The following is a 22,151-nucleotide window of genomic DNA, read 5'->3' on the forward strand; positions in this document are numbered from 1 at the left end:
AAATGTAAGTCAATAAAACAGAAGAAACCCATACAATTCAACACTGGAAAAACAAAGAATCGATTAAAAAATAAAAGACCTGAAAAGATATTTGTCCACAGAAAACATGCACACATGAAAATATGTTCAACATCATGAATTAACAGAGTAATCCAAACCATAAGGAGGTATCACCTCATACCTGTTGGAATGACTAGTATCAAAAAGACAAGAAACAACAAGGGTGGGTGAGGATGTGGAGGGAAGGGAACCTGCATGCAGTGTAAGCGGGAATGTAAACTGGTGCATTGTGAGGAAACAGTATGGAGATTTGTCAAAAAATTAAAAACATAAATACCATATGACCCAGTAATTCTACTGCTGGCTATTTAACCAAAGAAAATAAAAATTCAAAAAGATATATTTATCCCTTATTGCAACATTATTTATAGTAGCCAAGTTATAAAAGTAACCTATGTGTCTTATTGATTGATAAATGGATAAAGAAGTGACATATATAATACATCTACACAATGGGATATTACTCATCCGTAGAAAAGAATAATATCTTGCCACTGTAACATGAATGGACCCACAGAATACTGTGCTAAATGAAATAATTCAGAGAATGACAAATACCGTATGATTTCACTTATATACAGAATGTAAAAAACAAAACTAGCAAAACAGAAACAGACTTATAAATACAAAGAACAAACGGGTGGTTGCTGGAGAAGAGGTGGGAAGGAGTGGACAAAACAGGTCAAGGGGAGTCAGATTACATTCATTTATAAAATAAGTCAGAGAGATGAAAAGTACAGCATAGGGAATATACACAATATCCTAATAACATCATATTGTGACGGATGGTGACCATACTTATCATGGTGAGCACAGAGTAATGTACAAAATTTCAAAACACTATGTTGTACAACCTGAAACTGACATGACATTGTATGTCAACTATACTTCAATAATAGCTTGTAAAAAATGCTATTAACGAATGGCATTCTTTTTTTTTTTTTTCAACGTTTATTTATTTTTGGGACAGAGAGAGACAGAGCATGAACGGGGGAGGGACAGAGAGAGGGAGACACAGAATCGGAAACAGGCTCCAGGCTCTGAGCCATCAGCCCAGAGCCTGATGCGGGGCTCGAACTCACAGACCGTGAGATCGTGACCTGGCTGAAGTCGGACGCTTAACCGACTGCGCCACCCAGGCGCCCCTAACGAATGGCATTCTTAACAATACAAAATAGAGAAAATAATTTTTAAAAGTCTAAGCACTTTTCAAATTGCTCCTTCTGTGCTGGGCCCCAGGGCAAGTGAATCTTCATGCACACTTTTTAAGAACGGTATCTCAGTTTCATACAGCCCTTTGGGTCTCCTGTACATAAATCCGGTTTTCAAAGCCAGACATTTTGGGGGGCTCATCTCTTTAGTGCAGGTCCTAAAAGTTGAGGTGCCTGATATAGGACATGGTACCCTTTCTCCTCAGGGAGAAGCTCCAGGTTTGTGAGATCCCTCCTGAGTGTGTGTCACTATGCCAGGGGTATGGTTTGTGATAAGACCCTTTCTCTGCATCTTCTGTCTTGATGTGACCCTGTTATCATTTGTTGTGAAGCAGCTGTTCAGCTTGTTTTCAGGCCTTTTTCAGAGGGAATTTTGCATATGTAACTGTACATTCAGTGTGTCTACTGGAGATGAATTCAGGATCTTCTTATGCTCTCATTTTCTGTGTACTTTGTATTTTATCGATATGAGATGATGGATGCTAACTAAACCAACTATGGTAATCATTTTACAATGTATGGAAATCAAACCATCATGCTATATACGTTAAATTTATACAGTGATGTATTTCAATTATTTCTCAATATAACTTAAAAAACTTCTCGAGTAAAATTAAAAATTTTGACTTCTTCAGGTTTTCTGGCCTCTTCCAAAGTGATTTTTATTTGTTTAATGTTTATTTATTTTCCAAAGAGACAGAGACAGTGCAAGTGGGAGAGGGTCAGAGAGACGGGGACATAGAATCAGAAACAGGCTCCGGGCTCTGAGCTGTCAGCCCAAAGCCCCACGTGAGGCTCGAACTCGTGAAGAGTAAGATCAGACCTGAGCCGACATCAGACGCTTAACCAACTGAGGCACCCAGGCGCCCTTCAATGTCATTTTTAAAGGTTTCTTTAAAAAGATGTCAAAACTCCTTTGCATTCAAATTTTGTTCTAAAACAATCTAAAATACACTAAGAAAAAGAATTAAGATTTCTAAGATAACTTCTTAGAATTAAGCTTTATCTTATAATGCTAGAGTGTGTGATAATGATTCTACAAACCTATCTACTACTTGCCTCCATTCATTGTTCGTTCATTCTTTTCCACAAAAATAATGAAAGCACACAGAAAATGATGGGAGAACTGAGCTTAAAATCTCAGAATTAAAGGAGCAAGAGAAAGCAAAAGAACCAATTTCATAAATCAACTATAAACTGAAAGAACTTCTACCTTTGAATTTCTAAAAGAAACCTATAAATATTTAATGAACATTTATTAATTAATCCATGTAAATACATAGATTTAGGGTTAAAAAAGCTGTTAGGATATTTCAGTTTATTGTATCAAATTGCTAGAATATAAAGTTAGCGGTCAGAAAAATACTGAGACAACAAAAAGGAAACAGTGAAATGGAGAAAAGTTTCTAAAAACCCCTTATTTTTATCAAGATGAAAAGTACGAAGCAGTGAATGTCATTTCTATAGAGTTTATTGAAAATGTTCACATAATTGCCAGGTTCTAAATTGTGATATTTGCTATTCTGATTTTCTAGATAAAGGGTAGTACAGTGCATGGAAACTGAGTATAAGGTATGGACAAAACGAGGTCATTCATCTCACACAGTAATTATTCCTAAACCAAGAGCTCCACTAGGGTATTCCCTTTGCAGCAGAAGGGTCATTTTATCTTAAGGTCATGCCTACCTAAATTTTCCCATTCCCTGATGTTAACATCAATAACCCATGCTGGGATTAATACACCGTACCTTCCTAAAATAACCTTCTATTACAAGGTTGGATAGTTTTCAAAACTGCCTTCAATATCAATCTTATGTAATGATGAAAACACAAGGTTATAAAGTTTAGGTTTAATATGAATCTCTGAGATTCTTCTTCATAACAATATGGGATGATAATGACTCAAAATAATGGAAGAATCCATAGCTTACTATTGATTTCGTCAAACTACAGATAAAATATGTAACTCACAAATTAGGCAAACTCTTCATGGACAAATAGTTCAGCCCTCAGCTTAATTACTGTCGTGGGTATATAAGTAAGCTTGTCGAAGATAGAGTATGGCTTCAAAATTTTGTTTGACTGTATTGTAAAAATGGTTTACTTCATCTTATCTACATAATTATGTATCCCTATTTGGGGAAAGGTATACTACCAGTTATTCTTCATATATAAAAGTAAATGTTACTTAAAACATGCTAGGATAGCAATATAGTGCAATGCAAAGAGAATCACATTTGAAGTAAACACATTTGGGTTCAAATCATGGTAAGATTTTAGAAAAGGTCATTATTCAAGTAATTATAACCAATTTGTAAAGGTTATAATGATAGGTCTCTCACAGTACTGATGTGAGGATTTAGTGGGACTACCTACATAAATCACGAAGCAGGTAATGGTGCTCAGATACCTTGTTCTTTTTCAATCTCATCAGTAGCAGTGTGTGGATTGTTTGAAAGGGTAAATGTGTGTATGGTATTTAATAGCCACAATAATTTAGAATTCAAGACTACTTTTTGAAATGCAGGGGCAGTCTAAAAAGTTCAAAGTGAACTGTGATTAGGAATCCTTCATACGATGTCAGTTCAAGTGAGAGAGAACATATCATCTTCAAATGATATTTATATAGAAAAATATATATTATATCTCATCTGTTTATGAACACAAAAACAGAAATACATTATATATACTTTTTTCTTTTTTTTATATGAAATTTATTGTCAAATTGGTTTCCATACAACACCCAGTGCTCATCCCAACAGGTGCCCTCCTCCATGCCCAGCACCCACTTTCCCCTCTCCCCTACCCCCTATCAACCCTCAGTTTATTCTCAGTTTTTAAGAGTCTCATATGTTTTGCCTCCTTCCCTCTCTGTAACTTTTGTTTTTCCTTCCCCTCCCTTATGGTCTTTTGTTAAGTTTCTCAGGATCCACATAAGAGTGAAAACATATGGTATCTGTCTTTCTCTGTATGACTTATTTCACTTAGCATCACACTCTCCAGTTCCATCCACGTTGCTACAAAGGCCATATTTCATTCTTTCTCATTGCCAAGTAGTATTCCGTTGTGTATATAAATGACAATTTCTTTATCCATTCATCAGTTGATGGACATTTAGGCTCTTTCCATAATGTGGCTATTGTTGAGAGTGCTGCTATAAACATTGGGGTACAAGTGCCCCTATGCCTCAGCACTCCTGTATCCCTTGGGTAAATTCCTAGCAGTGCTATTGCTGGGTCATAGGGTAGTTCTATTTTTAATTTTTTGAGGAACCTCCACACTGTTTTTTCCAGAGTGGCTGTACCAGTTTTCATTCCCATAAATATACTATTTTATTCATTACATTCTATATGACACATACATTATATAAAACGTATTCCATACAATATACTGTTATATACTAAATATATACTATTCATGAATATATATTCACTCTGTAGTATGTGATTTTGTTAATATAATTTTTTTATCACTTGTAAGTTAATAAGTCATGTACATTGTATTACACATTTATGATATATTACATGTTTGTGTGTGTGTATATAAATTTGTGTGTGTGTATAAAATAACCCCTTATTGCAGTTACTGCTCTTATTTTCCCCAATTAAAAAAGGATCTTTTATTGAGTGAGAAGGCCTTTTAATAGATTTTCCAAGAGTTTTATTAGTAGCTGCCATGCATTAGGAAAATTAGGTTGAAGTTTCTTAGAAGTAAAAATAATATCAGAATAGAATTTTGAAAATTATAATATAGCCCAGTGACATAAACTAATAGAAAAGTGTTTTTATTTGAAAACCATAGTTTGGCTTTATATGGTTTTATTTTATCTCTCTTATTTTTTTGTTTCTGATTCCAAATTTTATATGTGATTTTAAACAGGAGTGGTAGAATAGAATACCCATTTGTGTATCAAAGGTGATAACTCTGTGAGCATCCTATTTGAATCACTTTAATATTACCAAGTACTCTCTGCGATTACAGAACATCTAGATAAATTTAGTTTTATGAACACAGATTTTGTGTTCCTAAAACAGTAGGTAGTGATAAAGTACTCATATTTTTACTTTATTCTTATTCAGCCATGAAATCGCACTTTTGATATTGTAATGTACAAACTTATTATAACTTTTGAATAAAGTAAACTTTGTTTTGTTTCTTTAGCATTGTAGTCGTAGGCTTTCATAATGACCCTGACTCTAGGGTCAAATATTAGCTTTCTGTCTATAGAGACGACACTACAATGTATCTAAAATTGGTGAATATAATAAAAACTAATGAAAAGCCAAATAGTTTTTCCAAACTACTGTAGTTATCAGCTCACAAAATTTCTCCCGTGCATCTCTGCAAACTCACACACAGTACAAAGGAGGGAGCCAAGTGAGGTAGGAAAAGCACAGGCTGAAGAGTCAAATGGACCAATGTTATAGTCTCATTCTGGCACTTAGAAGATGTGTGACTTTGATCAAGTCATATCCTCTCTCTAAGCCTCCGGGCCTATTAGTTTGTTTGTTTATTTGTTCATTTGTTTTTCTGCAAAATTGAGATAGAGCTTACTGGAATATTTTAAAGTATAAAGTATAAGTATAAAGTATAAAGTAATATTTTAGTATAGAGCCAGGCCTATATTCTGGAACTCATAAATTGCTGTACATCCTCTTCTTACTTTGCAAGAGGCTTCCATCTGGTCTCCTTGCCTCTAGTCCTCCTCAGTGATCCATTTTTTTGCTGAAACTCCTTACTCTACACGGGATTCTTAATAAAGTTGTACCAACCAGCCAGAATCTAACTTTAAACATTTTTCCCCTCACAACAAACTTTACATTGAAGTACATAGGCCTACTCACTTTTCTTTCATTCAGGTAGGCAGTCATGGCCCATGCAATTCAGATATAAATACTGAGAAATTCCCCAAAAGGAATTTATGAAAATAAACTCTATGTACTAGCACTATGCTAGACACTAAGAAATGATAAAGATACATCAGAAATAAATTCTGTTTTCAGGGACAGGCAGATTTCTAGTTATGAAGGATAGGTCTTTTCTTTTAAACTTAATTTTGTTTTTAATTTGGATTATCTAGGACAGAAAATCAAGTATAGTTGAAAATTTTCCAAATGTTGGTAATATTCTAATTATCCAGGCCTCAGTTCTATTAATCTTAATAATATTAAAAGCAAGAATGATTGAAGGGTTAAGCTTGATTGTCCCTTTATAGTCTTTAAGTCAAAAAGCACAGAGTTTAACATTTATTTCACAATGACAATCATTGTAAAGCAGCAGCAATGACAAGCTTTCAGCACATGGTAATGTAAACAATATATGCATGAAGCTATATAGGTTCATAAAGACATTGTTAAGTGCAATTTAACTCTTATTAAGTAATTTGCTCCATGTAATCAAAAACAACAGAAATAAAAGAGAAAAATTAAAAATTTACAGAGTTAATATTCTGAACTCTGAGATATAAATACAATGGGAATACTACAAAGGGAAATATTGTTTATAAGCATGTGCTGTTTTTAAATGTGTTACCAAAAATTGCCATGTGTGTGACAACACTTGGGTGGCAGAGAGAAGGAAGGCAGAGTGCAGAGGAAGCTTATATGTATATATTTTGGATGTTGACAACAAATTGAAAAGCCAGACTTATTCATTATAATATAGATAAATTACAAAGAAAGTTTGGAAAGTGAATTCTTAACTCTTGCCAGAAATATTGTAAAATGTGTCCAGATTGCTCCAAATTAGTAAGAAGATTTGTTGGAAATACTATATTGCCTTTCCATGTGCTGAGGCTGCCCTCTTAGCAGCTTAACAGAGAAAGGAGGCAGCATGGAAATTTGGGTTAAAATTGGCTATTCAATTGAGGCCTGTATTCTGCTTATTTCCTTGTCTTCCAGGACTCTGAAATCAGTTGAAAGACTGATATGCCTTCTCTGCTAATGGAATTCTACTCTAGTCCTTATTTGCTCCTGGACCATGTAAAACCATTTTTTAATAGCACCTTGGACATTCTCAAGTGCAGCTTTAGCTTTTACCATCTGTGGTCTCTAAAACTTTTTTACCTAGACAGGGAGCCTGAAGCGTACAAGAGTCAGGCCTATGTCCCAAGGAAGTTTGCAATCTCTGAGGACTGCGCCAAGGTAAACCTGACAAAGGGATTAAAAGTCAGAAGGGTAATAGAGAGCTCATCTAGACTAACTACTGAACAAAACCAGCACCTCCATTTACAGATTTCAGGAAGATGATAAACCCACTAGTTAGTTTTACAACTAGTTTTACTAGTTGTACTTTTACAGAGAGGACAAGTTCAGTTCCTCATTTCATTGTTACATACCTTCAGTTACTAGAAGACGCTAGTTTATGCTGAGCAGTAATTATCTTTCCTGTAACTTCTACTCTTTGGTAGTATCTTGCACATCAAAGGATTATTTTCATCCTCTATATTACATTCTCAAGTAGATATATTTATACAAACAGAAGCTTGTGCATTAACATCTCATATGTTTAGCATCAGGGAGTAATTTGGAATCAATACTATGTTTATTCAACTTTAAGAAAGTATTTTTATATAAAATAGAAATTCAGGCTCTTAGAGTATTCTGAACATAATTTATATTTTGCTCAATGGTTGTAAGTGATCACCATTATTAAAAGAAATTGTTGTGTTCTGTTTTCATATGTGATACCTTCAGGGTTTATGCAAGTTGGTAGAAAAATTTGTCCCTGTACTGTATGTTCTTAGGATGTTTCCCTTTGGGACTTTGTAGATTTTTTTCTGTAGATTTTTCCCTTATGTGTCTTAATAACAGATTGTGAGATCTTGATCCTGCCACTGTGCCTCCCTCTAACTGTAAGCGTGTGCTTCTAATCTTACGTGACTTTGGAAATTAGATACCCAGATTCATTACAAAGTTATGTAAAAGTGTCTCTGAGTGAGACTTTCTTATAAATAAAATATATAACTTAAATTCATGCTGCAGTGGACAGACTCTGGTCCCTTCCCCTTCGTATTAAAGCCTTTGTGTATTCCCTCTCTCTTGAGTGTGACCACAACCTCTGACTTGCTTCTCAACAACTGAATATGGCAAAGTAGAGAGGATGCCACTCCTTTGATTAGGTTACATTAGTAGGACTGTGAAGGGATTTTGTAGACGTAAATAATGCTGGTAAATTGGTTGATTTTGAGCTATCAAAAGGAGGGTTGTCCAGGATGGGCCTGGCTTAATCAGGTGAGATCCCTTTCAAGAGGAACTGGACCTTCTCTGACGTCAGAGACTCTCAGATGCTGGCTTTGAAGACACATGCTGCCATGTTGTGAGAAGGGCTATGGTGAAGACCATGTGACAAGAAACTGCAAGTAACCTCTGGGATCGGAGGGTAGCTGACAACCCGCAAAACTGCTGAGACTGTCAGTCTGAGAACTGTGGAAAAATGAGTTTTTCCAACAACTTAAAGGAGCTTAGAAGCAGATCTTTCCTCAACGAGAGTGCTGTCCCACTGAAACTGTAAGATAATAAATGGGTGCTAGTTGAGGTTGCTGATTTGTGGTAATGCATTCAGTAATAGATAAACATAGGTGCTCTAAGCCATTCATTTTGTATGTACAGAGAAACTTTTGGTCATTTTCTTATCCTTTCGTAGGTTCAAGTTGGTTAACTCTATCTTGACTGATTAGAGCATTAACCAAAATATTTAATATGCACATGTATGTTGTACAGATGAATGTATGCATATTAGGTACCTTTTTCAACCAAAATATATGCCATGAAAACATGAGGTTTTTCTGAATGTGCCTTAATTGCTTAAGGGAATATATATTGATGGAGTGAAAGCAAAGAGGCTCTTTCAGGGGCGCCTGGGTGGCGCAGTCGGTTAGGCGTCCGACTTCAGCCAGGTCACGATCTCGCGGTCCGTGAGTTCGAGCCCCGCGTCGGGCTCTGGGCTGATGGCTCAGAGCCTGGAGCCTGTTTCCGATTCTGTGTCTCCCTCTCTCTCTGCCCCTCCCCCGTTCATGCTCTGTCTCTCCCTGCCCCAAAAATAAAAAATAAAAAAAATAAATAAATAAACGTTAAAAAAAAAAGAGGCTCTTTCAGCACAGGTATACATGGGTATATGGCACCTTATATAAAGGTACTCAGTAATACTGAGGACATAATGTAAATAATAACTGAATTTAGAATACATAAATTATGTCACAAATTTCATTTCCTACCAAGGCCCAGCATTTTACTACATAAGTGAATCTGGCCATGGAATAAAGAATAAATAGTGGTGGAGACTGTGGTGAAAATGTCCCAGCCCAAACAAGCAACTATTAGCCCTTAGCCCTATGTGAACCCAATTTCTCCAGATATGCTAGTTTTTCAAAAAGAAGGTAAAAATTTAGATGCTCATGTGGTATCTCCCTATTTTTAAAAGGTGCTTACAAAATGCAAATTTTAAAAATAAACAACTGTACTGGCTATCCATTTGTGACTTCAATTAAAATTAATAACTTCTATGCAATAATCATGGAGCATACATGTCTAATTTCCTTAGTACTAATGAACATGTCACTGGACTACAGAAGGTCCACATGGGCTTTTACTGATATTTTAATGAAAGATACAATATTCTTTGCCTTTTGTTATTCCCATTTGTGTTTTATTTCCATTGGAATGCATGGGTAAATCAAGTTTGTGTCTGACAAAATTTGTCCATTCTCAATTTAGTATTCTGGTGACTGTAAATGCAGGGAAGTGAGAGGGAATTAGTAGGAGCAATGAGAAGAAAGATAAATTACATTCTTTAAAATTCCTTATTCAGTTCTAGAAAGTGATGGTCTACACCTGACTCTCCTTTTCTAATAAATTTTTATACTATATGGAACTCCATATTAATGGATTTCAGATAGCAGTTTATAAGGAGAGGATAACCTATGCTTCTTGAAGTCTTATTTGCTCAGGGCTTAAATGGTATTAGAGTAACAGTAACAGTGCTTCTATAACCCTTGCCACAAGCTGCTATTATAGCCATCCAGTCTACTACAAATTTCACTATCTTCCCCTACTGCAAGTTATATATGGGAGTTCCATATAGCTGTTTAATGGCAGATCATGCAAAATACCCTGTCAACCAAAGAGTAGCTTCCAAGTCCTTCCTCTCTTGCTTCAATGGCATCTCACCCTAGGCCCAAGAACCCTACTGTTATTTGAACACACATAAGCCATAGTTACTATTGTTACCTCCCAGTGCTGGTGTTCATACAAATCAGTGTGTTCTAGAACTGGCACTGTGTCAACTACACAATGATTTATATGTACCTTGAGTTCCTCCCTGGCATGGTGTTCCCCAAGGAGTGCTTAGCACTTTGCAAACATCTTATGCAGACCTCAGTTAGTGCTTAACGTTTCTCTTGCCAGAGACCTGAACTTCTGATCTGTGAAGTTTGAGTAAAGCCACCCCCCGCCCACCGGAAGCACCAGCCTCACCTGGGATCTTGTTAGAAATGCAGAATCTCAGGACCTATTCTGAAACTGTGGGCTCAGAACCCAGATTTTAACAGGTGATTTGTGTTCATTTTAAAGTCTTCACTAAAGGACCAATGCTGGAGACAGATATACTAGCATCCTCTAAATCTGTCATAAATATGTAACCTCCTCCTACAACCTGTATTCCCCTAACCCCTTTAGATCACCCAATGTCTTCCAGAATTTTACAATCAAGCCTTGTGAAACAGAACTTGCATTTCTGTTTTCACTATACAAGGTCACACTGGAAGCTGTTGGATTTTTCACTAGAAACTTCCCTTTGTATCTAATATAAAATTGAACATATTACCTCCCATTATAATTACAAAACCACCTTTTATCTCTTTATAAATCCCCATGAAGAAGATTTAAAACACGCATACCTTTTAATCCAGCAGTTATACTTCAAGGAATTCATCCTGAACATATACTCACCTAAGTGCAAAAGGATATATGTTCTTGATGATCACTGTAACAGATTGTTCATAGTACTGACACCTAAATATTTAAATGCTAATCAATCAGGAACTGGTTAAAATAATTATATATCCATATAATCTGTGCCTTTACAAAGTATGAAGAAAATGTGCATATGGCCAATAAGGAAGGATATCTAATAATTAAGGATCCCAACCAAGTTATAAAATTTTATATTGCATGCTGTCATGTGAATGCCATGCATTAAATGCATATGTCTGCATGTATGTGTTTTGTGTGTATGTACACAGAAGCTATATAATCATCGTATCGTGGCTTACCTAACCTCATTTTCAGTTCTCTTCCATCCTACCTGCCTCTTCTGTGGAGGTTGCAAAAGATAAAATCAATTTCCCAGACTTCCTTGCAGCTTAGGTTACTCCCTTGCAGCTAAGGTTGAGCATGTGAAACTGCTACGGCTAATGATCTGTATTCAAAAATCTTCCATTGCTGCCTCTTCCTTTTCTTTTACCCTGCCTGGAATACTACTGTGAAGCCTGGAGGTGCAGCAGCCATTTGGCGACCATGAGACAACAAGCAGGAGGACCAAACCCAACACCACAAAGAAAAATATTTTTGAGTCTCTTATGGCATCTTCAGACAACACCAGCCAACAAACAGAAATTTTTTTTGGCTGGTAGTAGTGGTGGCGGTGAAGGGGCATGACAAACAGTTTCAAGTGTTAACTCTGGAAAGTGGGCAGAGGCACTATTTTTACTTTTTAAAATATTTACTCTTGGGGCACCTGGGTGGCTCAGTTGGTTGAACGACTCACTTTGGCTCAGGTCATGATCTCTCAGTTTGTGAGATTTAAATTTTTTTTAAAAAAATTTACTCTTTTGTGATGTCTGAGTTCTGGAGTCAAAGAAATGACCCACAAACAAACATAAACTGATTTTAAAATGTAATTAAAGTTAGTGAGTTTTATGCATAGTTGTTTCAAGCCCAGGCTTAAAAGAGAACTGTTTTTTCACAAAATTGTTTTTGGTACTTATATTGGATGGATAATAACAGAAACAATTTAATATGTCATCCTATAACAGAGTGGTTGCTAAAAGGACAAATATAATTACATTAGTGATCACATGATTTAGGTGACAAATAGTTACTCATCTCAGAGAGAGAGGAGATAATTTCTCTTGTTTTAAAGAAAATTAGTTAACTATCCCTATTTATACAAAATGATAGTGACAGAGTTGAATGATTGATAATGCCCTTCACCTTTTTGTTTTTGTCGCTTTTTGATGTTTAGAGAAAGAAGAAAACAAAACTCAGAAAAAACGAGAAGTATTTAGTGGATTGGTCTTCATGAAGCAGTTTTTTAAAGCAGAGGTCACAGGGGGCAACTGGGTGGCTCAGTCTGTTAAGTGTCCAACCTGTTCAGGTCATGATCTCGCAGTCTGTGAGTTTGAGCCCTGTATTGGGCTCTGTGCTGACAGCTCAGAGCCTGGATCCTGCTTCAGATTGTCTCCCCATCTCTCTCTGCCCCTTCCCCACTCATGCTCTGTCTCTCTCTAGTAAACATTAAAAATTAAAAATAAATAAATAAACCAGGGGTCACAGGATGTGTTCATGTGTAAGAAAGGATTAAGTAGATGTGGATTGCTTGAACTCTACACATTCTCAAGAAAGGCCTGTTTTTAGGAATGGCCCATGGCTGCTCCTGGCAGCTGAGCTGTGAGCTCTTGGAATGTTCTGCTTGGATCATTTTGACCCAAGTTTATACAAACAATGTGATTTATAGTAAACACTTTTTTTGCTCTGGGAGTGTGGAGTCTAAATAGCTGAGGTCAGTTATTCAGGTACTGCATGCCCACATGACTGACCCCTGATAAAAACACTAGACATCGAGCCTCCAGTGAGCTTCCTTGGTTGACAACACTATGCATGTGTGGTCACATCTTTTCAGGAGAATTAAGAATATCCCATGCCAGGGGTGAAGTAGGGAGGGATTCAGAAGCTTGCCCCAGCTTTCTGCTGAACTTCACCTCCTAAGCCTTTACCCTTTGTTGATTATCATCTATATTACTTTTACTATAGTAAGTCGTAATTGTGAATACAGCAACTTCTTAGTCCTGTCATTCCTTCTAGTGAATCATTGAGCATGAGGGTGGTCTCAGACACCCCTGACACAGTTCCCTAAGTAGCCAGAGCTTTAAATAACTACAAAGTTGATTGATGATAAGTCATTATGAACTTATAAATAGCCCCTGAAAATATCATTATATTCTGGGAAATCAATGAAGATATAATGGCATATATTTTAAAAATATATAAATGTGTGGTAGAACCAGGAGTCAGCAATTAATAATTACTGAGAATAATATCAATTATGTTTTCTGATACTTTGGTTTAACTCTTTTTTAATGTATGTTTATTTTGAGAGACAAAGTATGAGTCGGGAAGAAACAGAGGGAAAGTGGAAAAGAAAGATCCCAAGCAGGCTCCATGCTGTCAGTGCAGAGCCCAATGCAGGGCTCGATCCCACAAACCATGAGATCATACCTGAGCCAATTCAAGAGTTGGATGCTTAAATGAGCCAACCAGGCACCCCTGATTTAACTCAATAAAACATTCAGAAAATAATTTTATGGGAAAATACATTATTCCTTTAGTGATTAATGTCAATGGTAAGTAAAAGAGAGTCTTTGGTCAAGGTAGTTGAGATCATGATTATTTCCAGACCTGCAGATGGCCAACAGGTAACATGAAAAGGTACTCAGCATCACTAACATAAGGGAAATGCAAATCAAAACCATGATGAGCTATCACCTCACACTTGTTAAAATGGATATTATCAAAAAAAAAAAAAAAAAAACAATGTGCACATGGGTGGTTCAGTCAGGTGAGCATACAAGTGTTGGTTTTGGCTCAGGTCACAATCTCTCAGTTCGTGGGTTTAAGCCCTGAGTCAGGCTCTGTGCTGACAGAGCAGGGCCTACTTGGGATTGTCTCTTTCCTTCTCTCTCCATCTTTTGTCCACTCACACTCTCTCTCTCCCTCAAAATAAATAAACTTAAAAAAGAAAAAGAGAACTAACAAGTGTTGGCAAGCATGTGGAGAAAAGGAAATCCATGTGCACCATTGGTGGGAATGTAAACTGGTACAGCCACTATGGAAAACAAAATATTCCTTAAGAACAGAACTACCATGTGGTCCAGCACTTCCACTTCTCGGTATTTATCCAATACAAAATGAAAACACTAACTCAAAAGATATCTGTACCCCCAATTTCATTGCAGCATGGTTTACAATATCCAAGGTGTGGAAGCAAACATGTTCATCAATGGATAAAGACAATGTGGTATATACACACAATGGAATATTACTTATCCATAAAAATTGAGGACATCATACCATTTGTGACGACATGGATGGACCATGAGGGCATTATGCTAAGTGAAATAAGTCAGAGAAAGACAAATACCATATGATCTCACATGTGGAATCAAAAAGAAAGACCAAAGAAGCTCATGGATACAAAAATAGATTGGTAGTTCCCAGAGGCAGGAGTGGAGGTACATGAAATGGATGAGGGGGACAAAAGGTACAAACTTCCAGTTATAAAATAAATAAGTCATAGGGATCTAATGTACAGCATGAGGATGATAGTTAATAATACTGAACTATGTATTTGAAAGTTGCTAAGAGAGATCTTGAAAGTCCTCATTAGAAGAAAACAGTGACAGATGTTACCTAGACTTACTGTGATCATTTCACAATAAATGCAAATACTGAATCATTACATTGTACAAATGAAACTAATATAAAGTTATACATCATTTTTTCCTCAGTAAAAAAGACAATAGGGCAAAAAATTTAAACTGATAAAACTGTGCCTAAATGAAAAATAGTTTCATAACTAGTCTGAAAATAAAAAAGGCTTAAATCTTTTAATTTTCTAAATTTTTATGCTGCTGACAATCTCTTTACTTTTGTCATTCATATATATATATATATATATATATATATATATATGTGTGTGTGTGTGTATATATATATATATATTTAGCGAGAAAAAATCTGCATAAACATAATCTTAAAATATGGATAGTGTGAATATTAAGAGTATCTTCCCCTTAGCCTAATAAAATTATTTACTTGTTATTTTGTTTGTGATTTATTTATATTTCTATCTGGCCTTGTTCCAAAAAGTTTAGCAGTTGGTTAAAACATTTGCAGATTCTATTTTTACTCTGAATGTGGGGAAGCTGAGAGATATGATCCTTTAATGAAAAGTATTAAAATACTTGGATGGGCGCCTGGGTGGCTCAGTCACTTAAGCATCCAACTTCAGCTCAGGTCATGATCTTACGGTTCGTGAGTTCAAGCCCCATGTCGGGCTCTGTGCTGACAGCTCAGAGCCTGGACCCTGCCTCGGATTCTGTCTCCCTCTCTTTCTGCCCTTCCCCCAGTCATACTATGTATCTCTCTCTCCAAAATAAATAAACATTAAAATAGTTTTAAAAAATAAAAATAGAATACCTGGAAAGAACACTACAATACTGGTTATAAACTATAGAAATAATTTTCCAGCATGTTCTCAAAGGCTGGTATAAAACAGAAGCTTATAAAGTATTATTTCAGGAATCAAAAGATAAGGGGTCAAAGTGTATGAGTTCATTTAGTCAACGGTTATTTCTTCTGTTCCAGCTGTGTGCCCAACCTTTCTCTAGCATTAAAGATACAAGAAAAAAGATTTTTTCATCGTGGAATTTCCATGCTTTAGGGGGGAAACAGTCAATGAGTAACTCTGCAAGTAAATATATCAGATGTTGCAAAGTGCTATCTAGAAAAATAAAGGAAGAAAGAGGTTTAGGGACATGGTGATGTGGTTTTGCAAATTTAAATGACGTCAAGATACACTTGCCATGTATATAAATCTTCAAAGTCCTCATCAGAAGAACATCTGTATGTACAGTGATGGATGTTAGTTTACTATAATGATCATTTCACATATACTGAATCATTACATTGTACACCTGAAACTAATATACAGTTATATGTCAATTATTCAATAAAAAAGACAGACAAAAGTGATATACATATATATATATATATATATCCATAATACATATGCATAAGTGCTTGTAAACGTTATCAGAAAATACAGTGTCACCTGAAATTACAACATAAAGTCTGTATCATGAGTCAGATCAAGTTTGGTATATGATTTGCCAGTAAAATCATATGAGAATAAAGTTAAAGGAACATTTTTGGAATGGAGGTAGAGAAGTATTGTTTGTTAGATAAGTTCACTGCTTTTTTGTGATGATGTATGCAGAGACAGCATGAAAGCATCTCTTTTATAAATCAGACCAATGTCAACACATACATCCTCAAATAACAACTATATTACAACTGAATATTTTGAAAAAAGAAGTAATTTTGTTCAAATAAAATTCCTAAATGGACCTACCTACATTGTTATTAAACTGAAAAACATGAAGTACATATCTGTTAAACTGCCTTCTAAAATGGTGCCTAATGCTCTCTCTTCCACCTCCCAGTGTTTATGTCCTTGTATAACACTTGCCCTTTGTGTGTGGGGTTGAACAAAGTGATTACCTTTTAACAGAGTATAGCAGAAGAAATGGCATATTACTTCTGAGATTAGGTTACAAAACTGACTTGTGTCTTACTGGTACTCTTTTCATCTCACTTGCTCATTTTGATAAAGTAATGTTATGAGCTATCCTACGGAAAGACCCATGTGGTGAGGAACTGACCATAGCTTCCATTCAAAATCCAGAAAGAGGAGCACCTGGCTGGCCCAGTCAGTAGAGCATGTGACTCTAGATCTCAGGGTTGTGAGTTTGAGCCCCACGTTGAGTGTAGAAATTAATTAAACCAAATCCAGAAAGCAAGTGAGGCCCTCAGCTCAAAAACCTTCAAGTCAGTCAGCCCTGCCAACAACATGGAGACAGCCTGGAAGTGGATAATTAATGCCCTAGTTTTGCCCTGGGATGACTAAGGCCCCAGGTGACAACTTGATCACAGCCGTGAGAGGCTGAATTGGAGGATTCAGCTAAATCATGCTCAGATTCCTAACCCATAGAAAAAGGAGATAATAAATGTTCTTAGGTCACTATGTTTTGGGGATCATTTGTTAGGGAGCAATAAATGAGACCTCACTATTTTCTGATATTTCTAAGGCAATATCTAATTTCTTACACCTGGAAATTTAATACAGTATTTCTATTGGCTATCACAGTGATTCAAAAGATCACTGGTTAAAAGCAAGTTAAGCCTAGCTTAGAATTTGTTACATGAATCAGTAATTTGGAGCCTGTAGCTCCCACTAAATGACCCAATCAAGATTGGAATGTTAAGTTACAAAGTTTAAACTATTAAACTGTACGATTTTTGTCATTTTTTATTAAATGCTTCCTAAAATTTCAGTAAAGAAGGGGAGATTAGCACAGGAAGAGAGATGAATTGGTAGACTTTTCACCTTGTGAGGTCAAAAATAATAACTAATAATTTATAATAGTAAATTAATATATTCTAAAATTATAATTCTATAATAATATATTCTATAAAATCTATAGGAAAATTCATTTTGAAGTGGACACACTGAAATAATATTGTGGTGTTGAAAAAGCAAAGAGGAATGATAGAATAGTATATATACGCTTACAGACTGTTGAAGACAGAGGATGTGGAAAGATTTTTCCTGACACACACCACAAAAGTGACCATGAAAGCTATAGTAGTATTGGCTACTTTAATATTCACACAGTGCCCACTATTTTAGACAAATAGCGTTTTTGCATTCTTATTTCCAAGATTCTTAACCTGCCTTGCAGCCTATGCCTGTTACCAGGGAAACAAATTGGGCTTTTGCACAAAATACAGACAATCTCTCATACAAGGTAAACATGGGATTTGCCATTCATACTATGATTTATTCATCCTCTGTATTCACTTATGTCTTCTTCTGACCTATGATATTTTCCAAATAATAGAAGACCCAACTGCTACTTTCATTTAAACACTAGCCTCTTGTCATCCTTTCTCCCTCATGCCCTAGTTTGGAACAATCATTAGTAATTGACTTCAGTTTCCCAAACTCATCATTGTACATTATTCACAAATGCTAGGCCAAGACATGGAAACAACCTGTGCACATGAGTGGATGAATGGACAAAGAAAATTGTGAGAAATATTTTCCAACTTCAGAAAAAAAGAGAGATCCTGCCTGCAATCTGCAACAATGTAAATGAACCTAGAGTACCTTATGGTAAGTGAAATAAACCAGACTCAAAGAAAAAAAAAAAGCTGCATTATTTCACTTACAGATGGAATCTAAAAAGAATCAAATACAGAGAAGTACACAGTAGAATGGTGGCTACTAGAGGTGGGGCGGTGGGGAAATGGAGAGAGATAGGTGAAAGGCTACAAAGTTGTAGTTATGTAAGATGAATAAATCTAGAGACCTAATGTACAGTGTGATGACAATTACTATTGTACTGAACACTTCAATTCTTCTGAGAATAGATTTCAGGTGTTTTCACACAAAAGAATTCTAACTGTGAGGAAAAGACATGTTAATTAGCTTGACTCTAGTAATCATTTCACTATGTATACCAAAGCACGTTGTACACCTTAAAAATATACATGTAAAAAAAATAAATCTTAAAACTTATTTTCATTTCCAAAATAACCTATATTAAACATACTTTAATTTTTTCTGGGGTCGTCATCAGTTTTCTAAAGTCCTGCTGAGCTTCTGTGTGGGATGCATGAAAATTTATAACATCAACTGTATTAATTTTCTATGGCTGCCATAATAAATTGCCACATATTTGGTGGCTTAAAACAACATACATTTGTTCAGAGTTCTGGAGGCTAGAAGTCTGAAAGTACTACCAGTAGGAAGAAATCAAGGTCTTGAGGGGGTCACACTTTCTGGTAGCTCTAGGAGAGAATCTGTTCCTTGCCTCTTAAAGTTTCCCCTGGCTGCTGGAATTCCTTGGGCACTTCTAGGCTTGCAGCTACATCACTGCAATCTTGGATTCCACAGTCACAATGCTACCTTCTCTTCTATGTCAAAGTTCCCTCTGCCTTCCCTCAAAAGGATACTATGGCGCTTAGGTACCACGTGTATAAACAAGCATAATCTTCCCATCTCAACATCCTTAACTTAATCACATATGCAAAGATTCCTTTTCCATATTTACAGCTTCCAAAGATTAAGACTTAGTATCTTTAAGAGCTGTTATTCAGGCTACCACATCATCTTGATATTATAAAATAGTATCCTTTAACAACCTGATCCATCACACACTTACATCAGTGATTAAAAAGATGGAATGGGAAGATACAAGCTTTAAAATAGGTCTGGCTTTCATCAATTCATGGGGAAAAATGAATTCCATAAATGGAAGCACTTCATGGGAAACACCTGTATTGAAGGTCAAATCATTACCAATTTAAATACCACAATTATTTCAACTGCTGAATCAGTGCCCCAAGGACATATTAACTGGAATGAACCCAGACCATGAGCTTCTCAATTGCTAAATTAAGATCATCGACTTTTATCAGAATGCAGACGCAAACAGGTAGCTTCTTCACTCTCAAAAAACCCACACTGATGAAACAGTATTAGATGTAATTATCTCTGTATTAAAACGCAGCTGTTTACATTTACCTTTTAGTAAGTCATGTCATGATTCACCACACAATTTCTTTAAATCTAAATTTTCCATCAATTTTATTTCTGGTCATTATGATAATATATTATTGACTTTTTGTAAGAAATTATCAATGGTAAACTTGATGTCTCCTTCCATATTGAAAAATGATTTCAATTTTTCTTAAGTTTAAATTATGTTTTTCCTGAGACTTAAGATATTTTAAGACATTTTCCTGCAGAATTTTTAAAGAGCTGTCCACTATCTTCTAAACCTGTAAATATAATATCTGCATCCAAATGTATAAAGGAAACTAGTCTACTACGATTTTTATTGGTACTGTTTTATTATATTTTTGTTTAAATATTAGCCTTGCTTCACAAAACCAGGCAACTTCAAACTATTCTACGGTCTACAAATTTTAAATGACATCTGAATCATCTTTTTTCAAGGTGAAGTGTTAACTGATCCAATACTGTTATTTCAAATAATACATTAATAAGTTTTCAATGTCTTCCATGACAATTTTTTAAACAATTTTGATAATTTATGTACTGTTAAAAAATAATCCACTTCAGGGTGCCTGGATGGCTTGGTTAAGCATCTGCCTCTTGAATTCAGCTCAGGTCATGATCTCATGGTTCATGACTTTGAGCCCAACATCGGGCTGTGTACTGGTAGCATAGAGCCTACTTGGGACTCTCTCTCTCTCTCTCTCTCTCTCTCTCTCTCTGCCCCTCCCCTGCTTGTGCACGTGTTCATTCACTCTCTCTCTCAAATAATAAATAAATAAATAGGGGCGCCTGGGTGGCGCAGTCGGTTAAGCGTCCGACTTCAGCCAGGTCACGATCTCGCGGTCCGGGAGTTCGAGCCCCGCGTCAGGCTCTGGGCTGATGGCTCAGAGCCTGGAGCCTGTTTCCGATTCTGTGTCTCCCTCTCTCTCTCTGCCCCTCCCCCGTTCATGCTCTGTCTCTCTCTGTCCCAAAAATAAATAAACGTTGAAAAAAAAATTACAATAAATAAATAAATAAATAAATAAATAAATAAATAAAATACACTTCATTTGGTTTGTCAAATTTCTTAGTTTTATGTAACATTATTCTATAATTATTTTAAGCTCTGCATACAGCTAAATTTTCTTTCATGTGTGTATATATATATATATTTTTTTATTAGGCTCATGACATATTATTCTACTCTATGTGGCAAAGGCACAAATTGGAATTCATCTTGCTAAAGCCTGGGTAAATGCCCCAGGCTTTTAGATGAGACCTCTGAAGGACTACATTCTGGAAGTAAAAGCAAAGGAGAAGAAGACTAACTTGTCCAAAGTAAGAAATCCAGTCTCAAATAATTTGAGATCCTCTGGATCATGGTAATAAATATCTTCTTTCTTGCAAGAAGAAAATTAAATTATTCCAGTAGTAAGATAACATCATCTAGGGATTATAAGATTTGTTACACATTATATCTTGAATTTGATCAAAATTATCAGATATGTCTACCCATGCAGTGGAGCACTATTTATCACTAAAAAAGCTATAGACCCATTAAAAGAAATGGGGGAACTTTGTGGGTTTTTTTTCCTTCCACGTTTTTATTTAACTTCCAGTTAGTTAACATACAATGTAACATTAATTTCAGGTATAGAGTCTAGTGACTCATCACTTACATACAACACCTTGTTCTTATCACAACACCTGCCCTCCTTAATACCAATCACTCATGTAACTGGTTTCCCCCTAGCCCTGCCCCTCCTCCCCTGCAGTAACCCTCAGTTTGTTCTCCAGAGTCTGTTTCCTGGTCTGCTTCTATCTTTTTCCCCATACATATATGTATGTATGTATATATATACATACATACACCACATCTTCCTTATCCATTCATCAGTCAATTGACATTTGGGCTCTTTCCATAATTTGGCTATTGGTGATAATGCTGCCATGAACATCAGGGTGCATGTATCCCTTTGAATCAGTATTTTTGTATCCTTTGGGTAAATACTTAGTAGTGCAATTGCTGGATCACAGGGTAGTTCTATTTTTAACACTTTGAAGAACCTACAGAACACTTTGAAGAACCACAGTGGCTGCACCAGTTTGCATTCAACACTAGCTCCAGCTGTACCCCCAAGGCAGCCCCAGTATAACACACTAGGACATCCCTGGCCCACAGCCACTTCAGTTCCAGTCATCCTACCAGAGCATGCTGAGCACAAAGCACTAGAGGACCCCCAACCCATGCCTGCTTCA

The sequence above is a fragment of the Lynx rufus genome, unplaced genomic scaffold, assembly GCF_022079265.1.
Source record: "Lynx rufus isolate CCGP_SWC_20201006 ecotype Redwood Valley unplaced genomic scaffold, mLynRuf1.p SCAF_14, whole genome shotgun sequence".
In the NCBI taxonomy this organism is placed as follows: domain Eukaryota; kingdom Metazoa; phylum Chordata; class Mammalia; order Carnivora; family Felidae; genus Lynx; species Lynx rufus.